Here is a 27250-nt window from a genome sequence, read left to right as displayed (position 1 = left end):
CGTGAAACAACCAAAACTGGACAGACCACCCGGCATCGACCTAGGCACCAGAAACGACAATGGCAATCTCAGCCCTGTCGACCCTGCAAAGTCCTCCTTACTAACACCTGGGAGCTTGTGCCAAAATTGGAAGAGCTGCCTCACAGACTAGTCAAGTAACAGTCTGGCATAGTCATCCTCACAAAATCATATCTTACAGATAATGTCCCTGACACCACCATCATCATCCCTGGGTATGTCCTGCCCCACCAGCAGAGCAGACCCAGGAGGTGGCAGCACAGTGGTATACAGCCGGGAGGGGGTTGCCCTGGGAGACCTCAACCTCGACTCTGGACCCCATGAAGTCTCATGGCATCGGGTCAAACTTGAGCAAGGAAACCTCCTGCTGATTACCACATACTTCCCTCCCTTAGCGGATGAATCAGTGCTCCTCCATGTTGAACAGCACATGGAGGAAGCACTGAGGGTGTACTCTGGGTGGGGTCTTCAAAGTCCATCACCAAGAATGGCTCGGTAGCACCACTACTGACCGAGCTGCCCGAGACCTAAATGACATAGATGCTAGACTGGGTCTACGGCAGATGGTGAGGGAACCAACAAGAGGGAAAAACATACTTGACCTCATTCCCACCAACCTGCCTGCCACAGATGCACCTGCCCATGACGATATCGGTAGGAGTTACCACCGCATAGTCGTTTTGGAGACAAAGTCCTGCCTTCACATTGAGGATACCCTCCATCGTGTTGTGTGGCACTACCACTATGCTAAATAGATAGATTTCGAACAGACCTAGCATCTCAAGACTGGGCATCCATGAGGCACTGTGGGCTATCAGCAGCAACAGAACTGTACTTGAACACAATTTGCAACCTCATGGCCTGGCATATCCCTCACTCTACCATTACCATCAAGCCAGGGGATTAACCCTGGTTCAATGAAGACTGCAGGACGGCATGCCAGGAGCAGCACCAGGCGTACTCAAAAATGAGGTGTCAACCTGGTGAAGCTTTAACACAGGACTACTTGCATGCTAAACAGCATAAGCAGCAAGTCATAGACAGAGCTAAATGATCCCACAACCAATGGATCACATCTAAGCTCTGCAGTCCTGCCACATTCAGGTGATGAATGAGGGTGAACAATTTAACAACTCAGTGGAGGAGGAGGCTCCACAAATATCCCCATCCTCAATGATGGAGGAGCCCAACACATCAGTGCAAAAGATAAGGCTGAAGCATTTGCTACAATCTTCAGCAAGAAGTGCTGAGTGGATTACCCATCCCGGTCTCCTCCGGAGGTTCCCAGCATCACAAATGCCAGTCTTCAATCAATTAATTCACTCCATGTGATATCAAGAAATGGCTGAAGGTACTGGATACTGCAAAGGCAATGGGCCCTGTCAATATTCCAGCAATAGTATTGAAGACTTGTGCTCCAGAATTTTCCATGCCCCTGGCCAAGCTATTCCAGTACAGCTACAACACCAGCTATGTGAAAAATTGCGCAGGTATGTCCTGGACACAAAAAGCAGGACAAATCCAACCTGGCCAATTACCGCCCCATCAGTCTACTCTCAATCATCAGTAAAGTGATGTAACAGTGCTATCAAATGGCTCTTGCTTAGCAATAACCTGCTCACTGATGCCCAGTTTGGGCTGCGCCAGGGCCACTCAGCTGCTGACCTCATTACAGCCTTGGTTCAAATATTGACAAAAGAGCTGAACTCCCGATGTGAGGTGAGAGTGACTGCTCTTGACATCAAGGCCACATTTGATAGAATGTGACACCAAGGAGCCCTAGCAAAACTGGAGTCAATGGGAATCAGGGGGAAAACTCTTTGCTGGTTGGAGTCATACTGAGCATAAAGGAAAATGGTTATGGTTGTTGGAGGTCGGTCATCTCAGCTCCAGGACATCACTGCAGGAGTTCCTCAGGTTAGTGTCCTCAGCCCAAACATCTTCAGCTGCTTCATCAATGATCTTCCTCCATCATAAGGTCAGAAGTGGAGATGTTCGCTGATGATTGCACATTGTTCAGCACCATTCATGACTCCTCAGTTACTGAAGCAGTCTTTGTCCAAATGCAGCTAGACCTGGACAATATCCAGGCTTGGGCTGACAAATGGCAAGTAACATTCACACCACACAAAGTGTCAGGCAATGACCATCTCCAACAAGAGAGAACCAAACCATTGTCCCTTGATGTTCAAGGCATTACCATCACTGAATCCCCTACTATCAACATCCTGAGGGTTACCATTGACCAGAAACTGAACTGGACTAGCCATATAAATGCTGTGACTACAACAGCAGGTCAGAGGCAAGGAATCATGCGATGAGTAACTCGCCTGCCCACCATCTACAAGGTACAAGTCAGGAGTGTGATGGAATACTCCCCACTTGCCTGGATGAGTGCAGCTCCCACAACACTCAGAAATCTTGACGCCCTCCAGGACAAAGCAGCCCACTTGATTGGCTCCACATCCACAAACATTCACTCCCTCCACCACCGTTGCACAATAGCAGCATTGTGTACCATCTACAAGATGCAATGTAGGAATTCACCAAGGCTGCTTCAACAGCACCTTCCAAACTCACGACCACTACCATCTAGAGGGACAAGGGCAGCAGATAGATGGGAACACCACCACCTGGAATTTCCCCTTCAAGTCGCTCACCATCCTGTCTTAGAAATATATTACCGTTCCTTCACTGCCGCTGGGTCAAAATCCTGGAACTCCCTTCCTAACAGTACTGTGAGTGTATCTAAACCACATGGATTGTAGCGGTTCAATAAGGCAGCTCACCACCATCTTCTCAAGGGCAATTAGGGATGGGCAATAAATGCTGGCCCAGCCAGCGAAGCCCACATCCCGTGAAGGAATTTTTAAAAACTGACGACATTCAGCTCTACGTTTCCACCATCTTTTTTGCTGTCTCAACTTTCTCTGTGGTGTTAGACTGTTTGTCCAACATCCAACCTTGCTGCAATTTCTTATTGTTAAACATTGCGAAGCCTAAAGCCACAGTTATTTTTTCCCTTAAACTTAGTACCCTTGGCAGTGATTCCATTCCCTTCCTTCGCAGCTGTTTTAAGCTGAACAATCTGTTCGTAACCTCAAAGTCCTATTCAACCTGAGCTGACCTTTTGACCCCATATCCTCTTGTTCACCAAGACCACTTCTACCTCATAACATTGCCCCTATTCACACCCATTTCACAACTTATTTGCTGCTGAAATTCTGATTACATCTTTGTCACCTCCAGACTTGACTATTTCAAGCTCTTTTCCTGATAGTCTCTAAACTATGACTCATTCAAAACTGTTGTGCCTTCTGCTCACACAAGCCCCATTCACTGATAACCTCTTTCCTTGCTGAACTGCATTGGACCAGTGCCTTTAAAACGATCATAAGAACACCTTCTGTGGTCACCCCACATTTTACGGAAGTACAGACAGAGAGGAAATGGGTGACCATCAGTCAAAAGAAAGGCAGGTAGTCAGGAAATCCCTATGGTGCATCTCACTCAAGAACTGTTTTTCTGTGTTGGAAAACGGTGAGAGTGACGGTTCCTCTGGGGAGTGCAGCCACGCTTATGGCACTGAGAGTGGCTCAGCTGCACAGTGGGGGAGGAAAAGGAGGGGAAGAACAATAGTGGTAGGAGACTTGATAGTAAGGGGAACAGACAGGCATTCCTGTGGCTGTAGACCTGACTCCAGGATGGTATGTTGCCTCCCTGGTGCCAGGGTCAAGGATGTCACTGAACGACTGCAGGGCATTCTAAAGGGGGAGGGCAAAGACAGAGATTGTGCTACATATTGGTACCAATGACATGGGTAGAAAGAGGGATGAGGTCCTACAAGCAGAATTTAGGGAGCTAGGAAACAGATTAAAACACAGGACCTCAAAGGTAGTAATCTCTGGACTACTTCTGGTGATGCGCTAGTGAGTATAGAAACAGGAGGTTAGTCCAAATGAATGTGTGACTGGAGAGATGGTGCAGGAGGGAGGGCTTTAGATTTCTGGGACATTGGGACCATTTCTGGGGGCGGTGGGACCTGTATAAGGCGGATGGGTTACACCTGAACTGGAGTGCGAGCGACATCCTTATGGGGAGGTATGCTAGTGCTGTTGGGGAGGGTTTAAACTACTTGGCAGGGGGATGGGATCCTGAGAGGAGGTTCAGCAGGGGGAGATGGACAGCCAAAATTAGAAGAGAGAGCAAGTGAATATGGAAGGCATAGAAATTATAGGCCAGTTAAGGCACACGGGAATTTGGCAAGGTTGGATGGTATCTATTTTAATGCAAGAAGTCTGACAAATAAGGCAGGTGAGTTGAGGGCACAAATTAACCCATGGAAGTATAATGTCATTGCTGTCACAGAGACATGGTTGAGAGATGGGCAGGATTGGCAGCTCAATATTCCAGGAGAGAGGATCTTCAGGCGAGACAGGGAAGGAGGTAAATAAGGAGAGGGTATCGCAGTATTGATCAAGCAAACAATTACAGCAGTAAGGAGGGATGATAACTTAGAAGGCTCCTCAAATGAAGCCATATGGGTAGAACTGAAAAACAAAAAAGGAGCAATCACATTGCTGGGAGTGTACTATAGGCCCCCAAACAGTCAGAGAGAAATAGAAGAGCAGATACATAGGCAAGTTTCAGAGAAGTGTAAAAATAATAGGGAAGTAATAGTGGGGGATTTCAACTTCCCCAACGTTAACTGGGTTAGTCATAGCGTGATAGGTTTAGAGGGAGCGAAATTCTTAAAATGTATCCAGGAGAGCTTTTTAAGCCAGTACGTAGAAGGTCTTACAAGAGAAGGGGTAGTCCTGGACTTAATTTCGAGGAATGAAGCTGGGCAAGTGGCAGAAGTATCAGTGGGGGAGCATTTTACAGATATGTGATCATAGCTCCGTAAGATTCAAGCTTGTTTTGGAAAAGGATAGTGATGGGCCAGAAATCAGAGTTCTAAATTGGGGGAAGGCCGATTTTAATAAGATCAGTTATGATTTGGTCAGAGTGGACTGGGAGCAGCTGCTTTTCGGTACATCTGCATCAGAGCAGTGGGACTCATTCAAGAAGGAAATAGGGAGAGAACAGAGCCAACATATATTCAGTAAAGACAAAGTGGGGGGACCAACATATCAAGGGAACCCTGGATGTCGAGGGATATACAGAATTGGATAAAGAGAAAAAGGGAGGCTTATGGCAGATACCGAGGGCTCAAAACAGCAGAAGCCCTAGAGTAGTATAGAATGTGTAGTATAGAATTAGGAGAGCAAAACGGGGACATGAAAAGACATTGGCAGGTAAAATAAAGGAAAATCCAAAGTTATTTTACAAGTACATTAAGAGTAAGAGGATAACTAGGGAAAGAGTAGGGCCCATTAAGGACCAAAGTGGTGATTTGTGTGTGGAGCCAGAAGACATAGGAAGGGTTAGAACAAAAAACAAAGAAAAGTACAGCACATGAACATGCCCTTCGGCCCTCCAAGCCTGCGCCGATCATATTGCCTGTCAAACTAAAACATTATGCACTTCCAGGGTCCGTATTCCCCTATTCCCATCCTATTCATGTATTTGTCAAGTTGCCTCTTAAACACCACTGTCGTACCTGCTTCCACCACCTTGTCTGGCAGCGAATTCCAGACACTCACTACCCTCTGCGTAAAAAGCTTGCCCCGCACATCTCCTCTAAAGTTTTCTCCTCTCACCTTAAATCTATGTCCTCTAGTAATTGACTCTTCCACCCTGGGAAAAAACTTCTGACTATCTACTCTGTCCATGCCACTCATAATTTTGTAAACTTCTATCAAGTTGCCCCTCAATCTCCATCGCTCTAGTGAGAACAATCCGAGCTTCTCCAATCTCTCCTCATAGCTAATAACCTCCAGACCAGGCAGCATCCTGGTAAACCTCCTCTGCACCCTCTCCAACGCCGCCATATCCTTCTGGTAATGTGGCAAGCAGAATTGCATGCAATATTCTAAGTGTGGCCTAAACAAGGTTCTATACAGCTGCAGCATGACTTCCGAGCTTTTATACTCAATACCCCTGCCGATGAAGGCAAGCATGCCATATGCCTTCCTGACTACCTTATCCACCTGCGTTGCCACTTTCAGTGACCTGTGGACCGCTACACCCAGATCCCTCTGCCGGTCGATGCACTTAAGGCTCCTGCCATTTACTGTATAATTCCTACCTGTATTAGACCTTCCAAAATGCATTCCCTCGCATTTGTCTGGATTAAACTCCATCTGCCATTTCTCCACCCAAGTCTCCAACCTATCTATATCCTGTTGTATCCTTTGACAATCCTCTTCACTATCTGCAACTCCTCCAACCTTAGGTTCTAAATGAATACTTTATGTCAGTGTTCACAAGTGAGAGGGACGACGTGGGTATGGAAATCAGGCAGAAGCACTGTGATATAATTAAAGAAATTAGCATAGAAATGGAGGAGGTTCTAATTGGTCTGGCAGGCTTAAAAGTAGATAAATCTCCAGGCCCGGATGAAATGTATCCCAGGATGTTGAGTGAGGCAAGGGAGGAGATAGTAGGAGCTCTGGCAATTTTCAATACCTCTCTGGCTACAGGTGAGGTGCCAGAGGACTGGAGGACAGCCAATGTGGTACCATTATTCAAGAAGGGAGGAAGGGATAAACCAGGGAACTACAGGCCAATCAGTCTAACCTTGGTGGTGGGGAAACTATTGGAAGCAACTCTGAGGGACAGAATTAATCTACACTTGGAGAGGCAGGGATTAATCAAGGACAGTCAGCATGGTTTTGTTAAGGGGAGGTCATGTTTGACCAATGTGATTGAATTTTTTGAAGAGGTGACCAGATGTGCGGATAAGGGCAATACATTTGACATAGTCTACTTGGACTTCAGTAAGGCTTTTGATAAGGTCCTGCTTGGGAGACCGACGACGAAGGTAAGAGCACATGGGATCCAAGGCAATTTGGCAAATTGGATCCAGAATTGGCTGAGTGACAGGAAGCAGAGGGTGACGGTCGAGGGGTGTTTCTGTGACTGGATGCCTGTGTCCAGTGGGGCTCCACAGGGATCGGTGTTGGGTCCCTTGCTGTTTGTGGTATATATAAACGGTTTAGACTTGATTACTAAGGGTTGATTACTAAGTTTTCAGATGACACGAAAATTGGTGGGGTGGTAAATTGTGAGAAGGATAGCCTTAGATTATAGGAGGATATAGATGGGCTGGTCAGATGGGTTGATCAGTGGCAAACGGAATTTAATCCGGATAAGCGTGAGGTACTGCACTTGGGCAGGACAAACAAGGCATGGGAATACACGATGAATGGTAGGACCCTGGGAAATACCGAGGATCAGAGAGATCTTGGTGTACATGTCCACCGGTCCCTTAAGGTAGTGGGCCAGATAGATAATGTGGTTAAGAAGGCATATGGGATACTTGCCTTTATTAGCCGAGGCATAGAATATAAGAGCAGGGAGGTTATGCTGGAACTGTATAAAACGCTGGTTAGGCCACAGCTAGATTATTGTGTGCAGTTCTGGAATCTGCATTATAGGAAGGATGTGATTGCACTAGAGAGAGTGCAGAGGAGATTTACCAGGATGTTGCCTGGGCTGGAGAGTTTTCATTATGAGGAGAGATTGCATAGACTGGGGTTATTTTTCTTGGAGCAGAGGAGATTGAGGGGGGACATGATTGAGGTGTATAAAATTATGAGGGGCATAAATAGGGTAGACAGGAAGGAACTTTTTCCCTTGGTGGAGAGATCAATAACCAGGGAGCATAGATTTAAGGTAAGGGGTAGGAGGTTTAGAGGGGATGTGAGGAAGGAATTTTTACCTAGAGGGTGGTGGGAATATAGAACTCACTGCCTGAAAGGGTGGTAGAGGCAGAAACCCTCATAACCTCTAAGAAGTATTTGGATGCGCACTTGCGATGCCATGGCATACAAGGCCATGAGCCTAGTGCTGGAAAATGGGATTAGAATAGTTAGGTACTTGTTTGACCGGCGCAGACGCGATGGGCCGAAGGACCTTTTTCTGTGCTGTAGACCTCCATGACTATGACAAGAACAGAAGAAATAGGAACAAGAGTAGATCTCGTGGCTCATCGAGTCTGCTCCAATATTCAGTTTAACAATGGCTGATCTTAGGCTTCAACTCCTCTTTCCCACCACCACCACCATTACCATTACCACCACCACCACCACCACAACCACCCCACCCCCCCGCCGCCCCCCAAATATCCCTTGGTTCCCTGACAGACCAGAAATCTTTCTGTCTCAGCCTTAAATATCAAGATGGACCACAACCCTCTGAAGTAGAGAATTCCAAAAATTCACAACCCTTCAAGTGAAATAATTTCTTCTCATCTCCATCCTAAATGATTGGCCCCTTATCTTAAGACTGTGTTCCCATGCTTTAAACTCCCCAACCAGTGGAAACAATCTCTCAGCATCTGCTGTCTCAAGGCCCTTCAGAATCTTGTATATTTCAATTAGATCACCGCTTGTTCTTCTAAACACCGGAGAATTTAGGCCAGATTTACTCAGCTTATCATCATAGGACAAACCCCTTATGCCAGGGACTAATTTACTGATCCTTCACTGTACCGCTTCCAATGCAACTATGTCCATCCTTAAATGTGGAGACCAGAACTGCACACAGTATTCCAGCTGTGGTCTCGCCAAAGCCCTGTAAAAATGTAACAAGACTTCTTTATTCTTCTACTCCATCCCATTTCAGTAAAGGCCAACATGCCATTTCCCTTCCTAATTGCTTGCTTTACCTGCATGCTAACTTTCTGCATTCCTTATACAAGCACACCAAGTCTCTTTGAACATAACTATTTACACCATAGCGACTGAACATCACAGTCCCGTGTTTGTATTTAAATCCATATCTTTGCAGCTTCCTCCTCCTGAACTCCCTGTTCCTCTGAATTTAGTATTTTATGCATTGTGCTTCCTCCCACCCTTTTGCCTTCATTCCACCATTGGTTGCCATGCCATCAAGTACCTAGGCTCCATGCTCAAATCTCCCACTAGATTGCTGCCATTGTGCAATTAATCTTTAACTACTTTTTTTTTGAAACTGCATGCTTCTTTAATCAGCTCCTATGTACCTAAGGTGAGTAGGAGGAGATAAAAACCGTTCAGGAGCCTAAACTGGTTATGGGAGGTAAGATTCATTATGTGAGCTGGGGGCTATGATTTCAGGTGACAGTGATGCAGCAATAGATTCTATGCACTAGTTTGGTACACTGGAGTGGAACTATGGGTTTCTGCCAACTTACAGTTCAGTTGGAGTTTACTCAGGATATTTGACTCCAAATCACTGTTAGTATCACTGAAATCCATATGCAAATTGAACATCTGTTTGTAATGTTAAAAAATGAATTGGCATTTATGCGGGCATATCATGTGCGTTTTAAGCAGTTTTATATGTAGACTTTAAATTACTTTAAATATAACAGGAGTTGAGTTAAGAATACTTCCTGTTCCTTGGCACAACCAGTAATGATGTAGTTTCTCCTTTGCCAAGGACTTAATGGAGTGATCAACAGGAAACAGTAGCAAAGTGGTTATGTTACTGGACTAGTATTTCAGAGGCCTGGACTAATCATGCAGAGACATGAGTTCAAATCGCACCACAGCAGTTGGAAAATTTAAATATAGCTAATTAAATAAACCTGGAATAATACGAACATATGAACATATGAATCAGGAGCAGAAGTAGGCCATTCGGCCCCTCGAGCCTGCTCTGCCATTTGATAAGATCATGGCTGATTTGATTGTGGCCTCAGCTCTACTTTCCTTTTACCCCTTATAATTTTTGATTCCCTTGTTAATCACAAATCTATCTAACTCAGGCTTACAAATATTCAACTACCTTGCCTCCACTGCTCTCTGAGGGAGAGAATTGCATGTTCTAAGGACCCGCTGAGCGAAGAAAATTTCTCCTCATCACCACCTTTAATGGGAGACCCCTTAAATTTAAACTATGTACCTTAGCTGTAGTATCTCCCACAAGGGGAAACATCCTCTTGGCATCCTCCTATTTAGTCCCTTCAGGATTTTACATGTTTCAATAAGATCACTCTCATTCTTCTAAACTGCAGTGGATACAGGCCCAACCTGTTCAACCTTTCCTCATAAGATAACCGTCCCATCCCAGGTATCAGTCAAGTGAACTTTCTCTGAACTGCTAATGCAATTATATCCCTTCTTAAGTAAGGAGACCAAAACTGTACACATTACTTTAGATGTGGTTTCACCAATGTCCTGTACAACTGTAACAAAACTTCCCTACTTTTATACTCAAGTCGTCTGCAATAAATGCCAACATTCCATTTGCCTTCCCAATCATTTATGTACTTGCATACCAACTTTTTGTGATTCTTGTACCAGGACACCCAGATCCTTCTGCACTGCAGAATTTTGCAGTCTCCCTCCATTTAAAAAATATATTGCTTTTCTAATCTTCCTGCTAAAGTGGACAAGTTCACATTTTCCCATGTTATGTTCCATCTGTCAGATTTTTGTGTACTTAACCTGTCTATATCTCTTTGCAGACTCCTTTTCACAACCGACTCTCGGACCCATCTTTGTGTCATCAGCAAATTTTGCAACCATACATTCCTTCCCTTCATCCAAGTTAATTAGATAGATTGTAAATAGTTGAGGCCCTAGCTTTGATCCCTCTGGCACTCCACTAGCTACATCTTGCCAACCTGAAATGGCCCATTTATCTCTGCTCTCTGCTTCCTGTTAGCTAACTAATCCTCTGTCCATGTTAATATGTTACTCCCTACACCAAGAGCTCTGATTTTGTGCAGTGATCTTTGATGTGACACCTTAAAAAAGCTAACATCAGTAATGTTGACCATGAAACTACCAGATTGTTGCCAAAACCCATCTAGTTCTATAGGGAAGGAGGTCTGCCATCCTTACCCTGTCTGATGTAACTCCAGACAAAAGTGAGGCAAACACATTACTTCCCCCTGAAATGCCCTAGCAAGGCACTCTGCTCCAGGCAATTAGGGATAGTCAATAAATGCTGGCCTTGCCCATGACACTTACATCTTGTAAATATTTTAAGGAAAAACCTACACCTTCAAAGCACTGAAGGGGCAGATTCATTCATTCTCAAGAAGTGGACAGTGGGTGGGCCACTTTAGTGGGCAGTTAGAAACATAGAAACAAGAATAGGCCATCCTGCCCCTCGATCGTGTGACATTATTCAATTAGATCCCAGCTGATCTGTATCTTAACTCCACCCACATGCCTTTGTTCCATAAACTTGCATAACAAAAATCTATCAGTCTCAATTTTTAAATATTCAATTAGCCTAGTTTGCTGTTTTGGCAAGAAGAAGTTCCAGATTTCCACGAGTCTTTGTGTGAAGAAGTGTTTTATGACATTACTCCTGAATAGCTTTCAAAGCAGTGTCCCCTTGTTCTGAGCCCTGTCACCAGACAAAATAATTATCCGCTCTCTACCTTTGTAATTCCTTTAATCATTTTAAACATCTTAATTAGATCACAGTATCTTCTATACTGAAAGGAGTACAAGCTGACTGGATGCGTTCTGTCCTCGTAATTTAACTCCTGGTATCATTCTGGTGAATTTGCACTCCAATATATCTTTCCTGAAATGCAGTACCTAGAACTGAATTTAATACTCCAGATGGGGTCAAAAGGGAGCTCTGTATAGCTCTAGCATAATTTCTACCCCATTTTTATTGCTACCCCCTTGAGATAAAAGCCAGCATCACATAACCCTATTTACTAGCCTTACACACTGCTTAATACACCACACCCCATTACTCACCTACCAACAATCTTTTAATCATGACTCACAACTAACATTTTTAGCTCCCTCACTCTCACACACTATTGCAGGTCTCATACTTCCATCTCATACCTTGCACACACTGCGAACTAGCCGACCTTGACAGCTATATCACCCAAACATTGCACCACGCTCACTGTCCCATTTCCCCCTCTATTGAAGAACAAGTTGGCACATAACCAGAAGCAGCAGAAACTAGCCAGTGAAGGAAAGGCACAGCTGCATGCCCCTACCCCAATGGTGGAAATGGTGGTCAACATTACTAGAACAGCCAATGCTGAGGCAATGGATAGTGGCATGGCTAAAACCATCAAAGAAGACAGTGTCCTCACACACAATGCTCTTTCTCGTATCCCACTTTCCTGTCATCCTACAATCTCTTCTAATTTAGTCGCTGCAGATGTGTAAGCATGGACCTCTTGCTTTTCTCCAGAGCATTCCAAGCAATGGAAGTGTTGTTTCAGCACACCAGGAATTTGCTTTGTTGCATTTACATTGGCAGCATGGCTTTCATTAAACACATGCTCCCCCAGTATGCATGGATTGTACACCAGCATCATGGACCATGTTGTCAGCAGGTAGTACTTGTTGCCAGTAGTCGCCCTTTGGTTTATAGTTGCAGCTCAACTGTAGATGGTGCAGCAGGCCGCTCAGATGACGCCATCACGACTGCTGCCAGGCTACCTGGCAGGTATTAACTTGCATGATTCACTGTGTATGGTCACACACCAGAGGACAGTGATGCAGTGGGATCTCTTCTGATTGCAGTACATCTCAGTTGACATGCAGCGTATGCAAAACAATGTGCATGCAGTCAATCGCACCCTATACCATGGGGCAACCTGCAATCTTTGTGAAGCCACATGCTTCCTCTGCTTGCTGCTCTATGGAAAAAGAGAATGAAATGTAGGCGGCTTCCTTTGAATAGAGAGCCTCAGCGGCCTCTCTTATACAACAACAATGGATAACTGAAGTGTTTCAAATATCTCCAGCTTCAGCCTGGAGGAGCCAGTATCATAAAATTTCATTGCTGCGGTCACCTTCATAACCATTGACAATGCAATTGTCATCCTGCTTTCAGGTTGCAGTTTTGTCTGCACCAGGTTAACAGTTTCATTGAGGACAACCTTGCTGAAGTGCAGGTGTCTCATATACAGTTTTTTGCTGAGATTCAGGTGGGGAATTGCTTCCTGAACACCCTGGTCAGATATGGCCTGCTGAGATCCCTTCTCTCTTCCTCCTCCCTCTTCTAACAAGAGAAAGCAGACTAGCACACACATGTCTGGGAACAACTATTCTGTGCAGATGTTGATGAAATAAGGACAAAGTTTTTCTGCACCTGCCACACTTATTGCTGTAGACTTCAAAAACTTTACAGAACTCGAGAAAGCACCAAATTCTTGTATGTTTGCAGCAACTGTCAGTAGAAATCACTCAGCAGCTCACCTGAAAGTGCCCCTAGCCAAACTACTTTGTCAATGACCTTCCTTCCATCATAAGGTCAGAAATGGGGATGTTCACTGATGATTACACAATGTTCAGCACCATTTACGACTCCTCAGATACTGAAACAGTTCATGTCCAAATGCAGCAAGACCTGGACAATATCCAGGCTTGGGCACAAGTGGCAAGTAACATTTGTGCCACACAAGTGTCAGGCAATGACCATCTCCAACAAGAGAGAATCTAACCATATCCCTTTGTCATTCAATGGCATTACTAGGGATGGACAATAAACGCTGCCCCAACCAGTGAAGCCCACATCCTGTGAATGAATAAAAAACTATTTAATTAACTAGAAGTACATGGACCAGATCATGTAAGTTGAGCTGGCCTTCCCATAAAGGACATTAGTGAAATAATTGGGTTTATACAATAATCTTACTATTTCATGGTTATTTTCATTGGTATCAGCTTTTAAAAAAAATGTTTCTAGATTTTTTAAACTGAACTCAAATTCTTAAACAACCATGTTGGAATTTAAACTCAGCTTGCTAGGTTTTAGTAACATGAACACTACACTGTGAAACCACATGTACCATGGGCATGTTCCCAAGCTTCAAGTTAGACTGAAAACAATTACTTTTCCCACAAAGTGCTAGATATGTATAATGGAATTGGGGGCACTCATTGATATTTTTGCCACCCTATTTAAAAAAATGATTAACTGAGTATATTGTTAAAAGCTTGATTATATGTTTTACACAAAGGTATTGACATAAGTCAAATGAAGCACTCAGATAGTGGCATATCTGTTGGAGTTAAGATATGTCACCTATGGAATGCAGCTAACTTGAAGTTAACTCTTAAAAATTATTGGGGTTTTCGCTTTATTACCTCTCATCAGGAAAGGATCTCAGACTTTTACCTTCTTTAAAATTTTAACTATGATGCATTCAAAAAGTGTGGATAAAGATCATTTGGCTCATCCCATCCAGACGTGGTGCAGCTGCACATTACATTTGTTCACCATTTGCAATGTCCTGGGAGAGAGAAAACATAGACGAGAGATAAGTTTAAGAAAAATTCTGGGCAATTTCCCTCCAACTCCTTAAGTGTCAAATAAAACACCCTGAGACCACAGTAATCCATAAATCCCACTATTCCCAGCTATCCCAAAATGTTTTCCTATCACGGAAACTTGTCCAGCTCCCTTTTGAAGAACTGCATGAAATCTGCATGTTTGGTAATTGATTCCAGGGGAAAGCGATTTTTTGTGAAAAGAAATATTGACTCTGAACAACATCTTACCTAACCCTTTATCTGTTTTACACATATAGCATCTATTTCTCCTATTCATATCTGTCTCAAATAACCTGTCTAATTCAACAGAACCTAATTTAGTCAAAACCTCAATCAGGTCTCCTCTATGGGGAGAGTTTCTCCTATGGCAGGTGGGCTGGGTGGGGGCTGGTGCGGAGCCGATCGCCACCTGCCATCGGCTGTGTGCTGCCATTTTACGCGGGTGGGTCAGTTAAGCCCTGCCCATCGTAATGCACGGCCGGTAGCACTGTGCAGGCGGAGGGAGGAGGGAGAGTCAGGGCCTGCGCTCTTTCACGCATGTGCGTGAAAGAGCGCAGCAATTTCCCTGAGGCAGCTCCGTGCCTCAGGGAGATTAAGTAGATAATGAAACTTCTCAAAAAATAAAGTAAAAATTATTTAAACATGACCCCTCATGTGACAGTGTCATTTGAGCTGGGACATGTTTGTGAAGTTTGCAAAATATATTTAATTACATTATAAAACATTCAGGAAACCTCATCCCACCCATGGATGAGGTTTCCTGAAAGACACAAAGGCTTTTCACCTGCCCACCAATCTTAAGGTTGGACAGGCAGCATTGTTAATAGGTTAAATTACTTTTTTAATGGCCTAAATAGGCTTCCAGCATGCGCCCGCTGAATGAAATATCGAAATGACGTGCGATGATGTCGGGACACACGCCCGATTTCATTTTACGCGTCAGCGTGTTGGGCCCGCCCCCGCATGCCAACGGCAATATTCTGCCCTATGTTTATGTTGCTTCAGTGAAAAAAGAATTTCAATTCCTAGAGCCTGTCCTGATAGTGAAGTCCCTAAGATTGGGTATCATTTTAGCTACCCTCCCCTATTCCTTCTCCAGAGTCTTGACCCCTGTCATTAATAGGGATCAAAAATGCACATACTGATCCGTATACAGCCATATTGATGCCTTGCACAGCCTAAGTATAATGTTCTTACTGCAATATTACCCAAAAACCTATTAGCTCAATGGCCTCTTCACATAGCTTATGGGCCTACAGTGCCATATGAAATATAAGCTTTACTAGGTACTCCTTCACATGTCTGGAGTTTCCCACACACATAACATTGCACCTAACCACACTGTCATTCCACTAGCTTATCAAATCAACTTGCAACCTATTGTTATGACTGCATGAGAAGGAGTGAAATGACTCCCCTATTCTCCAACTCCAGCTTTGACCATTACAGGGCTTTCTCGTAATTTAGGGAGGATGTGCTTTGTCAATTCTGGAGGAGTCCCACTGTTTATGTTTTAAGGTTGTAAAGGTTTTCAAAGAACAGGATATATTTATTGAAACTATTTCCCAAACTAAAAAAAAGTAAATCTCAACCACCATTCATATGTCACACACATTCATCTAGGCCCATAAACACACCAGTGCAGATGGTAGAATAAGAGGATAGGCTTATAGAATTTTTACAGTTCATGATACATAAAACAAGAGGAGCAGACAAGCCGCTGTTTCTTGGCTGGTTTCAATGCAGTGAATCCACATTGCAACCATTTGTTCAGTTGTCTTTCTGGGTGTAGTTGTATAGTGCAGGTTTCCATGTTTTATTTCCAAAAGATCTTGGTTTGCTGTAGATTTCTTTTCTCAGGATGGTTACTTTGCAAAACCGGGTGCAACACTTCTGAGAGAGAGAGAGAAAGAGAGAGAGGGCGAGAGAGCACACAGCTTCAGCAGCCTGTGTTCAGTACAGCTTTGTCTTTTGTTCTCTCATTCCTGTTAGGTATGCAGTCCTTGAAGTACCTTGCTGGCTGTTATTCCAGAGAAATTCTATTCGTTCATGTCTGCTGCAGTTATTGTTTCAGAACAGATAATTGCATTTTGATGCCTCAACTCAGAAACATTTGAAAAGTCTCAGGGTGGTGTGAAGCCAACAGGGAATGAGGTCTTTCACACTGCCCATGGAAATGTGCATCTGTTTTTCATCCCATTTGGTGGAATGTGAAATCGTGTGTACTGTAGCAGCCTAGACAATTTCATCATTGTCTTGAGAGAGTTCCAGTTTTTTAAAATACAGCCAGGAAAAGAAAAATGAGAAATTTTTTCTTTAAAAAGCATGACTTCATAATACTATTAATTCTAAGTACATAATTTCTGTGTACATTCTTTGTCAGCTGTAAATTTGGCGATATGTCCATTAATAACAATCTTTAGGAGATAAAATTAATGGAGTGTTTGTGACAGTTGTTTGTCACATACCCAAATGTTCCTTCATTGATTATATATATTTCCTTATGCCAAGCAGAACTGAGGCCTAATGTTTAGATGCTGTAAGTTAGACTTGACAGAGGAACACCTAATGATGCTTCATGTTTGACTCCCTTTGTTTCTCTTTGCTTTTAGTTGTTTTGGTACTTCCCTCATCTCATTCACTATCACCCCTCTCCTCAAAAATCCATTCCTCGATCCTTGTCCTTACCAACTAACTCTCCATCTTCAGCTTCCAAAATCCTTGATTTTGATCAAAATCTGTGCCTATCTTTTCTGGAACTCCATTTTTGAATATGTGCAATCAGGTTTCTGTCCCTGCCACAGGACTGAAAGGGCTCTTAACAAAGACACAAATGGCATCCTATGACTGTGACTATGGTAAACTACCCCTCCTTGTCCTTCTCAACCTATCTGCAGTTTTCAACACAGTTGACCATGCCATCATCCTCTAAAACCGTATCACTATTGCCCAGCTGGGTGGGACTGCAAGTGCTTGTTTCATTCTTAGCTATCCAATCATAGATATAAAATTAGCTGCAATAGAGTCTCTTCTTGCCCCTGCAACACCCCTGGTGACCCCCCACCCCCACCCACAATAGATCTATCCTTGCCCCACCCCCCTTCTTTTCTCATCTATATGTTGCCCCACGAGGACATTGCTGAAACCAGAATATGTTTCCACATGTATGCTGATGTCACCAGCCTCTACCTCACCATCACCTCTCTCAATCCCCTCCACTGTTTCTAAATTCCCTAACTGCTTGTCTGGCTGTACTGGCTGAGCAGAAATTTCCTTCAATTAAATATTAGGAAGACTGAAGCAATTGTCATTTCGTGGTTCACACTACAAACCTGCTCCATAGCCCTCAACTCCATCATTCTGGCAACTACCTGAGGCTGAGGCAGACTGTTCGCAACTTTGGTGCCATATTTGACCCCAAGATGAATTTCCTACCATGTATACAAGTTATCATTAAGATCGCCTATTTCCATCTGTGTAATATCATCTGACTCCACCGCTACGTAACATCTCTGCTGCTGAAACCCTCATCCATGCCTTTGTTAGCTCCAGACTTATCTATTCCAACATACTCCTGACTGACATTCTACATTCTACCCTCTGTAAATTTGATGTCAGCCATAGTCATACTCATGCCCTAACTCGTGCCAAGTCCCATGCATCCATCAGCCCTGCGCTTGCTACAATGGCTCTGCATTAAGCAAAGCCTTGTTTTTAAAATTCTCATCCTCATTTTCAAATCCCTATATGGCCTTGCCCCTTCTTACCTCTGTTATCTCCTCCAGCTGCACAATCCTGTGAAATATGTTTTCTCCCCTAATTCTAGCACCTTGAGCATCCCTAATTTTAATAAGTCCACCACTGGCAGCAGTACCTTCACTTGCGTAGGCTCTCTATTCTGGAATTCCCTCCCTAAACCACTCCACCTTCCTTTTAATACACTCCTTGAAACCTACCTCCTTAACCAAGCCTTTGGCCATGTGCCCTAATGGATTTCTAGATATTAAAGATATGAACGAATATGGGGATAGTGATAGGGAATATGGGGATATATGGGGCAAATGGTACTGAGGTAAAAGATCAGCCATGATTTAGTTGAATGGTGGAGCAAGCATGAGGGGCCGAATAGCCAACTCCTGCTCCTATTTCCTATGTTCCTATATTGCCTTATATGGCTCAGTGTCAAATTTTGCTTTATGATGCCTCTCTGAAACGCCTTGGGACATGTAATTACAGTAAAGGCACGATATAAATACAAGTTGTTGATGATTCTTTTCGTTTTCTTTAAGTAATTGCGTTGTATCAGATGAAAAAAACAAGTAATTCTCAGAAAATATATTACCTAGTTTTATATCTATGTTGGATCTGGATTTGAATTTATTTCAATTTAAAAAGGCAAAGATATTTTGGTACACATGGGAATGTGCCCTTACAAAAGTACAGGAAGCTTTTGTTTTGTACTAACCCCATTTTCAAATATTTAAATTTGCACTTTGAGAAAAACTAATCCTTTTTTAAATTAAAAGTTCCAATAATTGCTTGGGAACATGAGTACTGTGTTTCTTGCGGTTACATTCCATGTCAAGCTTCTGGACCCCCTTGGTTCATTTGTTGGATTGTACTAATAAACTGGTATGTTTCTATGCTGGATTACTGGCTGCTGCTACTCGTGCTGTGCTGTTTAGTGATAACCAACTCAGTAAATATTTGAGAAGTAATCTTTACATATGAAAATATTAGCTTGTCAACAACTATTATTATAACATTTCCTGTTCAACTTCATGCAAAAACATGGTTTTTTTTTTCTTTTCTTTTAGTCATCAGTGCTGTTTTTGATGCAAATTTTTGTTCCAGTGCAGAAATAATGCCTCCCTTGCCCACTGAACAGCTGCTATTTCATTGCCCTGCAGAAATACATAATGTGGAAAATAGCAGTTTGATACAGCTAAATGTTCATCTCCCTCAAGCATACTTCTGTCAATATACACATCAGACCTTATATTAACTTGTAGAACTTGGGATTTTCTCTATGATAAACAGGTAGGAAGCCCATAACATATTTTCAAAGGGATTTAAGATACTTCAGGCTTGATTGAACATTTCTGAACCATTTCATGTTCATAGGCTCACATTGAGTCACGCATCCAAAATGTTGATTCAGTAAGTAGATGTGTTGAAGATCAGTAAATGTGCTACTCAGATCTTGTTATGACATGGCAGATGATGTGTGCCAAGTGGACCAAAACTTGGTCGCGCCTTCACAACCATTTTGCAGTTTATATTTATTATGAGAAGATGTGTGGACTGAATTCTGAAGTAATAAGTCCACCAAGACCTTTAGAGATTTTTTAAAAATTAAATTAAAATATGTATTAACAAAATAAAAGATTTTAAGCACATACATAATACTACAATTACTTTCTACTATAACAAATCCTAAAATTCCTAATTGACATGACTCCCAGCTACATACTCCCTTTAAGGCAACTGTCCAAAATAGATTTTGGACTTATAACAGAACCAGCAAGTTAACACAATACCCACTTGACAGTGGAATTCCAAATGGCTTTTCCCCAACTTCAGTTTTGTTGCATAGCAGACTTGCACAAATGACTGGAGGCTTCATTATGGCTGTTTCACACAATCACTTTTATATGTTTCTCTCTTTTTAATATGTAAATTCTATTGTTCCTTTGAAACTGTATCTTCCTCATAATATAAAAACTTTCATGCTGCCAACATTGTCAGTAACCTTTAGAGAAATAAACACACTCCTTATCCTTGCTTATCTGGATAGTTGTAAACAGACTAGGATCCCTTTGAAATCTAACAATCCTTTCACACCTTACATGCTAAGCCAGCATCCATGTTTACTCATTAGCATGTCAAGCACCTATCTTCTTTTGATGATTTCAAGCTTGTAGTCTATTTGACTCCAAATGTAACTAAATCACACTAACAAACCCAACTATACTTACCCCCCTAAACCTGCTTCTCAATAAACTAGAAAAATACTATGAAAATTATTATACTTTCGTCACAATCTAGATTTAACATACATTTGGAAACCAACCCAATAGTTTTAAGATGTTTTCAGTAAGGATGCTGCAATGTTGATTTTATTTTGTGATTATTAATTTAAAAAGAACAAGAAAGAATTCAATCTTTGGTGCAACTTATCTCCATTTTAGGAGGAGGGGAATGAAGAACTCAGATTTCTTAAATGAATGAATGGGTGGAGTTTTCCAGTCCCGCCAATGGTGCACATCATCGAGGGCTGGATGGGAAAATTTGGAGAGCAGCCAAAAGTCAGTTCACTTATGGTCAGTCTCCAAAATACTGCCCAGTGTTTAAAAAAAGTGAGTTAAGCAGCGCTCAATTAATTCTCTGTTCACTCCCTACAAATACAATGTGCTTTAACTTCAGTTAGCATTAGATAAATGTCTAAATGTACTTTGACTTTTTAATCGTAATTTTTGAATCAGCTCTGATTTAAACAATAGCATGTGAAAAATTAATAAAGAAGTTAAAACACAGCAAACAAAAATTAAAGGGACTTGTAAAACGAGGCTCATTGTACCAAACAAAATCATGTGCAATCTGCAAAGTGTTAGGGAATTTAAAAATGAACCTGACACATCAAGCAGATCATACAAAACGGAATAGAGTTTTGGAAAGCATTTTGCAAATAATAGAGCAGCTGCAAAGAGAGAGAGAGCATATGGCACAGGAATGATAAAGGGCAGGGTTTTGCCCTTGGTGGGGGTGGTCGGCAGGGGTGGGCAGTGGCGATCAGGAGGCCAACTGTCGCCCGCAATCGGCTCCACACCGCAATTTCACACAGGCAGGCCAATTAAGGGCCACCCAGCATGGATCGGGAGCGGCAGCGCTGAGGCTGCCTGTGCGGTTGGGGTCACGAGGGACAGCTGGGCCTAGCATGCAGTTTGCGCATGCGCGTGAAAGAGTGCTTCAATCTCCCTGGGGCATGGAGCTGTTTACAAAAAATAATGAACTCTGTCACATGAGCTGGGACATTTTTTAATTTTAAAAAGACATTTTTTTATTTCATGTTTATTTGCTTTAGGAAACGTCATCCCGCCTGTGGATGAGGTTTTCCTAAAAAATGTAAAGGCCACTTGGCCTTTTCACCTGCCCACCAACTCTGAGGTTGGACAGGCAGCGTAAATTTGAATTGAATTAAATTGTTAATGGCCTTAATAGGCCTTTTAATTATCAGCGGGTGCACAGCTGACTCCGGCGTGCGCCCGCCGAATGAAATATCGCGAGACTGCACGTTGATGTCGGGACACACACCCGACGTCATCCTGCACCATTTTATGCTCAGGCGTGTTGGATGCGCACCCACATGCCGAGTGTAATATTCTGCCCAAAATCTAGTTTTGGAATGGTGGAAGTATTAACTACTTCATATCAGTTATCATAAATTATAGTAGAAGTAGTAAGGAAGCAGTACTAAAGGAAGATATGGAACACTGATGGAAAAAAACTCCAAAAATGGAATTGATTCAGAAGAGAAATTAGTGAAACTTGAGATGGATAAATCTCCAGGCCCTGTTGCCACATACCTTAAACTACTGATGAAAGTCTGAGGCAGAGCTTGATTTTAGCTGCTGGGATGCAGCAAAGTGAGCCTTGTGTCTATCTGGGAACAGCAGCAGGCAGCTGCGCCTCATTAACATGGCACTTGCTGACTTCCCATCCTAAAGGGGAAGAAGCACAAGGAAATTGTTTCAGAAAGAGAAACCCAGCCAGGAGAGTTTTTTTAAAATAAATAGTCAATTGGATAGATAAAAGATAAGGTGTTTGACAAGGTGTCTCTCAGGAAACTAATTACAAAAAATTCACGTGTCTGGTACTGCAGGGAATAAAGCAGCATGGATTTAAAAATTTGGTTGATGGACAGGAAACTAAGACTTATGGTAAATAGGTGCTGTTCTTGTGATCAGTATGGCTATTTGGAGAGACTAAATACCTAATTATCTTGTCAATCATGCAGAATCCGCAGTCTACTCAAGGTTGGTAGCTAAAATATTGCAGCAAAGAGCACAGAGGTTTGTACATTTAAACTAAGATTCTGGATAGCAGATGGTATTTTTGAGTCATTCCTGGAACACCTTATGACTTCTTCAAAAGGCCATCCCTGTTTATTAAAGTCCAACTGAAGACAGAATTTAAAAACAGAAGGCTAATTCCTTACCACTAAAATAATTAACACATATGACATAAATAAAAAAAATTCTCTTGTACTTACATGATTTAATTTTATCATTTTTCAAACAGCTTTATAACCCAAATGGAACAGAATGTACTATCATAGTGGTTTTTGTGATGGATACTTCAAGCGCACATTTGACCCAGAGATGGTTAGCTAAAGTTGAAGCTCAAGGAATTGAAGGCAAAGTATAAAGGTTAGAAAATTGGTTAGGTGGCGGGGGGCAGTGTAGGGATAATGAGCAGCTATTCTATTTGGCAAGATCACACAGAAATCTGTGTAGGGGCCTTGACTGTACTTATCATTGATATAAATGAGAGGGTAGAAAGCTACATATCGAAGTTTGCCAATGACACAAAGATAGATGGCGCTGTAAGCGACACAGGATTTTCTGCTTGGCGCGTGGGTGCATGCCTAACATGCACGAGTGTGAAATAGCGCGCAGTGACCTCAGGTGAGTGTCCCGGCATCATCACGCACTTGCGCGATGTTTCGGCCGGCTATTAAGCCCCTTAATCAATTAATTAAATTGACTATTTCGCTGCTGGTCCAACCATACAATTGGCGGGCGGGCGAATAGGCCAGGCGGCCTTTGCATTTTTTGTGACAACTCATCCATGGGCGGGATGAGGTTGCGAACAGTGACTAAAAAAAATTAAAAATTTAAAACTGATATTTCACATGTCCCTGTTCATGTGACAGAGTCACGTGGGGGGACATGTTTTCCTTATTATTAAAATCTTTATTTCTCATGTTAAAAATCTTCAGCTCCCAGAGGTAGCTCTGTGATTTCAGGGAGCTTTCACTGAGCGGTGCACTCACACATGCACACACTTCAGCACTCACGCTCCTCCCTCCCCCACCCCGGCAGCACTGAGCTTCTCAGCACGCATTTCACACTGGCTGGCCAATTAATGGGGCCCGGTCACGGGCGGTGGACCACTGCGCAGCAGCTCCCGGGCCCGCCCGCCTCGCCCACCCGACGAGGGGAAAATCCTCCCCATAAAATTCCAAAGAGACATTGATAGATTAAGTGAACGGGCAAAATTGTGCCATACAGTACCGAGTTACCTTGCGTTACCTTAGATGCAAAAAAATCACCAGTCAGATGCCTTTTGTGACACAGCTCATGCAATATAATTCTATTAAAATTATCTTTCCCATACCATCAAAATCACTTAGCAATAGTTTCAATCTTCCTTCACAATTTTGTGGTTATATTAGAAACAGATGTTGACCATGATCTAACATAAAGAACCCCATAGCTTGTGCATAGTGGTGGACTGTTGTTTAGCTTCAACACAGTGTCCTGTTAAACTTCATGTAGTAAATATTTAGCCTTATATTCATGGTTGGTGGGGGAGGGATGGTAGAGCGGGGGTGGAAGATTGCTGCAGACAATTTGATGCATTTTTTTCGTACAGCTTTCTTACTTTGCATGTGAGAAAATTTTTTCTATAGTTAAAAGTGAAACAATTATACTTGTTATGCCAAATAATGTTACTATTGATAATTTTTAGGGTTTAATTTTTGTAAATTTGGTATAACTATAAAATGAGCATACAGACTGCAATATCCAATATCATTCGGTCTTTTGCAGCATTATCCGGCCAAATTCATGGGCCAGAATTTTCCGGTTGATGTGCGGGGACAGGCCCTGCATATTGGCGCATAAAATGACGTGCGGTGACATCAGGCGAGCATCCTGACATCACTGCGCGCCATCGTGATATCTCTCTGGGCGCGCGCGCGATGAAGTCCGACGTGCGCCCGCCATTAACTAACAAGCCACTTAAGGCCCATAAGTCTTCAATTGACGTTGATTTTTTGGCACCCGTGCAATCTTCGGGTCAGCACACAGGCGCAATGGGCAGGTGGGTAGGACACATTTGTATAAACCTCATCCACGGGCGGGATAAGAGGGCTCAGTGGGGTTGTGAGTGTGCACTGACATGTATTTATTTTTGAAAGTTTTACAAACTTGCCTGTGTGATCTGCAGTACTTCAGAACACATCCCAGCTGCTTTTTCTGGACTCTTAACCTTCAGGTCAGCACTTTGCAGTAAGGAATCTTTTCCGGGCCTGTAGGTTTCAGGAAGCCTTCCCTTAGCCTGGGAATGGGAGCTGAGCTGTCCACTAGAAGCAGCTCTTCCGAGGAGGGAGGGAGGATTAGAAGGGGGAGGATCCAGGAGTGCACATTCAGACTCTAGGGGAGCCACCTTTGGGAGGAGAGGCACAGGCACAAGGGGCTCAGGGCCAACAGCAAGTCCAAGGCGGAAGGGGCTGCAGAAGACGTCACTATCCTGCTGCCAGGGTTTACAGGCGGTGAAGCAGACACCTCAATATGTCTGAGGTGCAGTGCCAAAGGAGGCTCCGTCTCTCAAGGGAGACAGTCAACTATATCTGTCAGATGATTGGCTTTGAGATCTCCGTGAACTGTGTGGGTGGACACCCCGTGCCAGTGGCTCTAAAGGTCACAGCTGCCCTCAACTTCTATGCCTTTGGCTCCTTTCAGGGCTCGGAGGGTGATCTTTGTGGTGTCTCCCAATCAGCTGTCCATGCTTGTGTGGAGCAGGTTACAGATGCTCTGTTTAGGTGTGCATTGACCTTCATCCTCTACCATTGGGACCAGGCAAGCCAGACACAGCGAGCCAGAAGCTTCGTGGCCATTGTTGGCTTCCCCTGTGTCCAGGGTGCAATAGGCTGCACACATGTGGCCATCAAGGCGCCAGCAGGTGAGCCCTGTGCCTTCATCAACAGGAAGGGCTTCCACTTCATGAACGTGCAGATAGTGTGTGACCACAGGATGCTGATTCTACAAGTCTGTGCAAGGTACCCAGGCAGCTCCCATGATGCCTACATCCTCAGACACTCCCAGGTGCTGGGGCTCTTCAGTGCTCCAGCCCAGCTTGATGGGTGGCTGCTGGGTGACAAGGTCTATCCCCTCAGACTGTGGCTTATGACGCCTCTCCGCCATCCAAGAACAGAGACTGAGCAGCGGTACAATAGGAGCCAGGGCACCACAAGGGCTGTGGTGGAGAGAACCATCGGTCTTCTCAAGATGTGCTTCCAATGCCTGGGCTGCTCAGGGGGCGCACTCCAGTACTCCCCAGATCGTGTCTCGGTGATAGTTGTTGCATGCTGCACTCTCCACAATCTTGCGCTGGAAAGGGTAAGTGGATGATGAAGACATCAATGCGATGGCTGCGGCTGCACATGATGAGTCCAGCAGTGAGTCCGAGGATGAGGATGCACAGGGAAATGCTGAGGGGGTCGACGCTGACCCGGGCATACTCCAGGGAGGCAGGGTCACCAGGGAGGCTTTAATCCGATGAACCTTCAGCTAGTACACTACATATGCACCACCAGGACAAGTCTGGGCTGCCAGCTTGATATCTATGTGCAAAATCTGCCAGGTTAGCAACAGTAACTAAGGGCCTTGTTAATAAAGCTGAATATCCCACAAAGCACTCATTACATTTTTGGAAACCATACACATGCAGAAGAAAAGAGGCACCCTCAGCCATGGTGACATATCTGAATTTAATGTGTCAAACAAAGCAGCCTATTACAAAAAAAAAGACAATAGTGTTACAAATCAAATAAAATCAAAAGGGCCTCATCTTGAGCCATCGCAAAAGCACCAGTGAGAAACCCGTGGTGTGCCTAAGGTGCCTTATGTTTACGTTTCCGGGTGCTATGTCTTGGTGCTGCCCTATCGCTGGGAGACGTCTTTGAGACAGCCTGCTGACTCTGCTGTCCAGTTGGCCTCGATGACCTTGGTGATTGTTCTCTGGCCCATAGAGCCTGTGCTGGCTCCCCCTGGGAGGGAGCTGCCTGTTCTGCAGCTGGCATCTCCCAAGTCATCGCAGCCTCACCGGATGATGCGGTCACTGGGAGAGGGACAGAGGAACTGCCGCCCTCATCCGGAGTGCCCTGAGTGGAGCCCGCAGAGACGACAGGAGCAGCTGCGATAATGTAAGGTCGCTTTGGACCTCCCTGCTCACCGTGGATGGATGGGCACTGAGCTGGGAAACTTGATGCCCACACCATCTCCCACACTGGCACTGACCAGCTGAGGTCATTGCTGATGTGAGGGCTTGCTGGTCAGAGCACAGTGGGTCTCCTGGAGTAGGCTCTCCAGGAGAGTCGCCACTCTCTCCACTGGAGGACGCATGAGGCTCATTGTTTTGGTGAGCGTCCGCATAGACGACTCCATCACGGACACCATGCCAAGCATAGCCTCATGTATCTCCTCCAGATGCTCCCGCGCACCTGGCCACATTCCCTGAATTTGCTGTGTTGCAGACAACTCCAGAGGCACATCATCAGACATCGACTGAGCTTGTGCCTGGTCCCCTGCAGTCTTCCGACTGCTGGCGCCATGGGCACTCTCTGTCTCTGCCAGCAGCTCCAGCAACTGTGAAGTGCCCTCACTGCTGTGCCCCGTGACACTAGCTGTTGTTCTAATTCCCATTGAGGTGCTAGTATCTGCGCTGGTGCCTGCCTTGCAGAAATGCTGTGACGCTGGTGAGACTTCAGGCCCCTCAGGTGTGAGAGGGGGCCCCTGCTGCTCCTCCTCCCAGCCTTGCTCAGATGATGCTGAAAGGAAGAACAAGGACAGTGGAACACTTCATGT

At 44.0% G+C, this 27250-nt stretch overlaps 1 protein-coding gene across 1 annotated transcript in view; it reads left to right on the top strand.

Moving 5' to 3' along the window:
* The window catches only part of veph1 (ventricular zone expressed PH domain-containing 1), a 244254-nt gene that overhangs the window by 63597 nt on the left and 153407 nt on the right, over positions 1–27250 (top strand). The window lies entirely within an intron of this gene.

This window comes from Carcharodon carcharias, chromosome 2 (assembly GCF_017639515.1).
Source record: "Carcharodon carcharias isolate sCarCar2 chromosome 2, sCarCar2.pri, whole genome shotgun sequence".
Taxonomy (NCBI): Eukaryota; Metazoa; Chordata; class Chondrichthyes; order Lamniformes; family Lamnidae; genus Carcharodon; species Carcharodon carcharias.
Note: the sequence above shows the minus strand (reverse complement) of the source record. Positions and strands in the feature narration are given on the sequence as shown.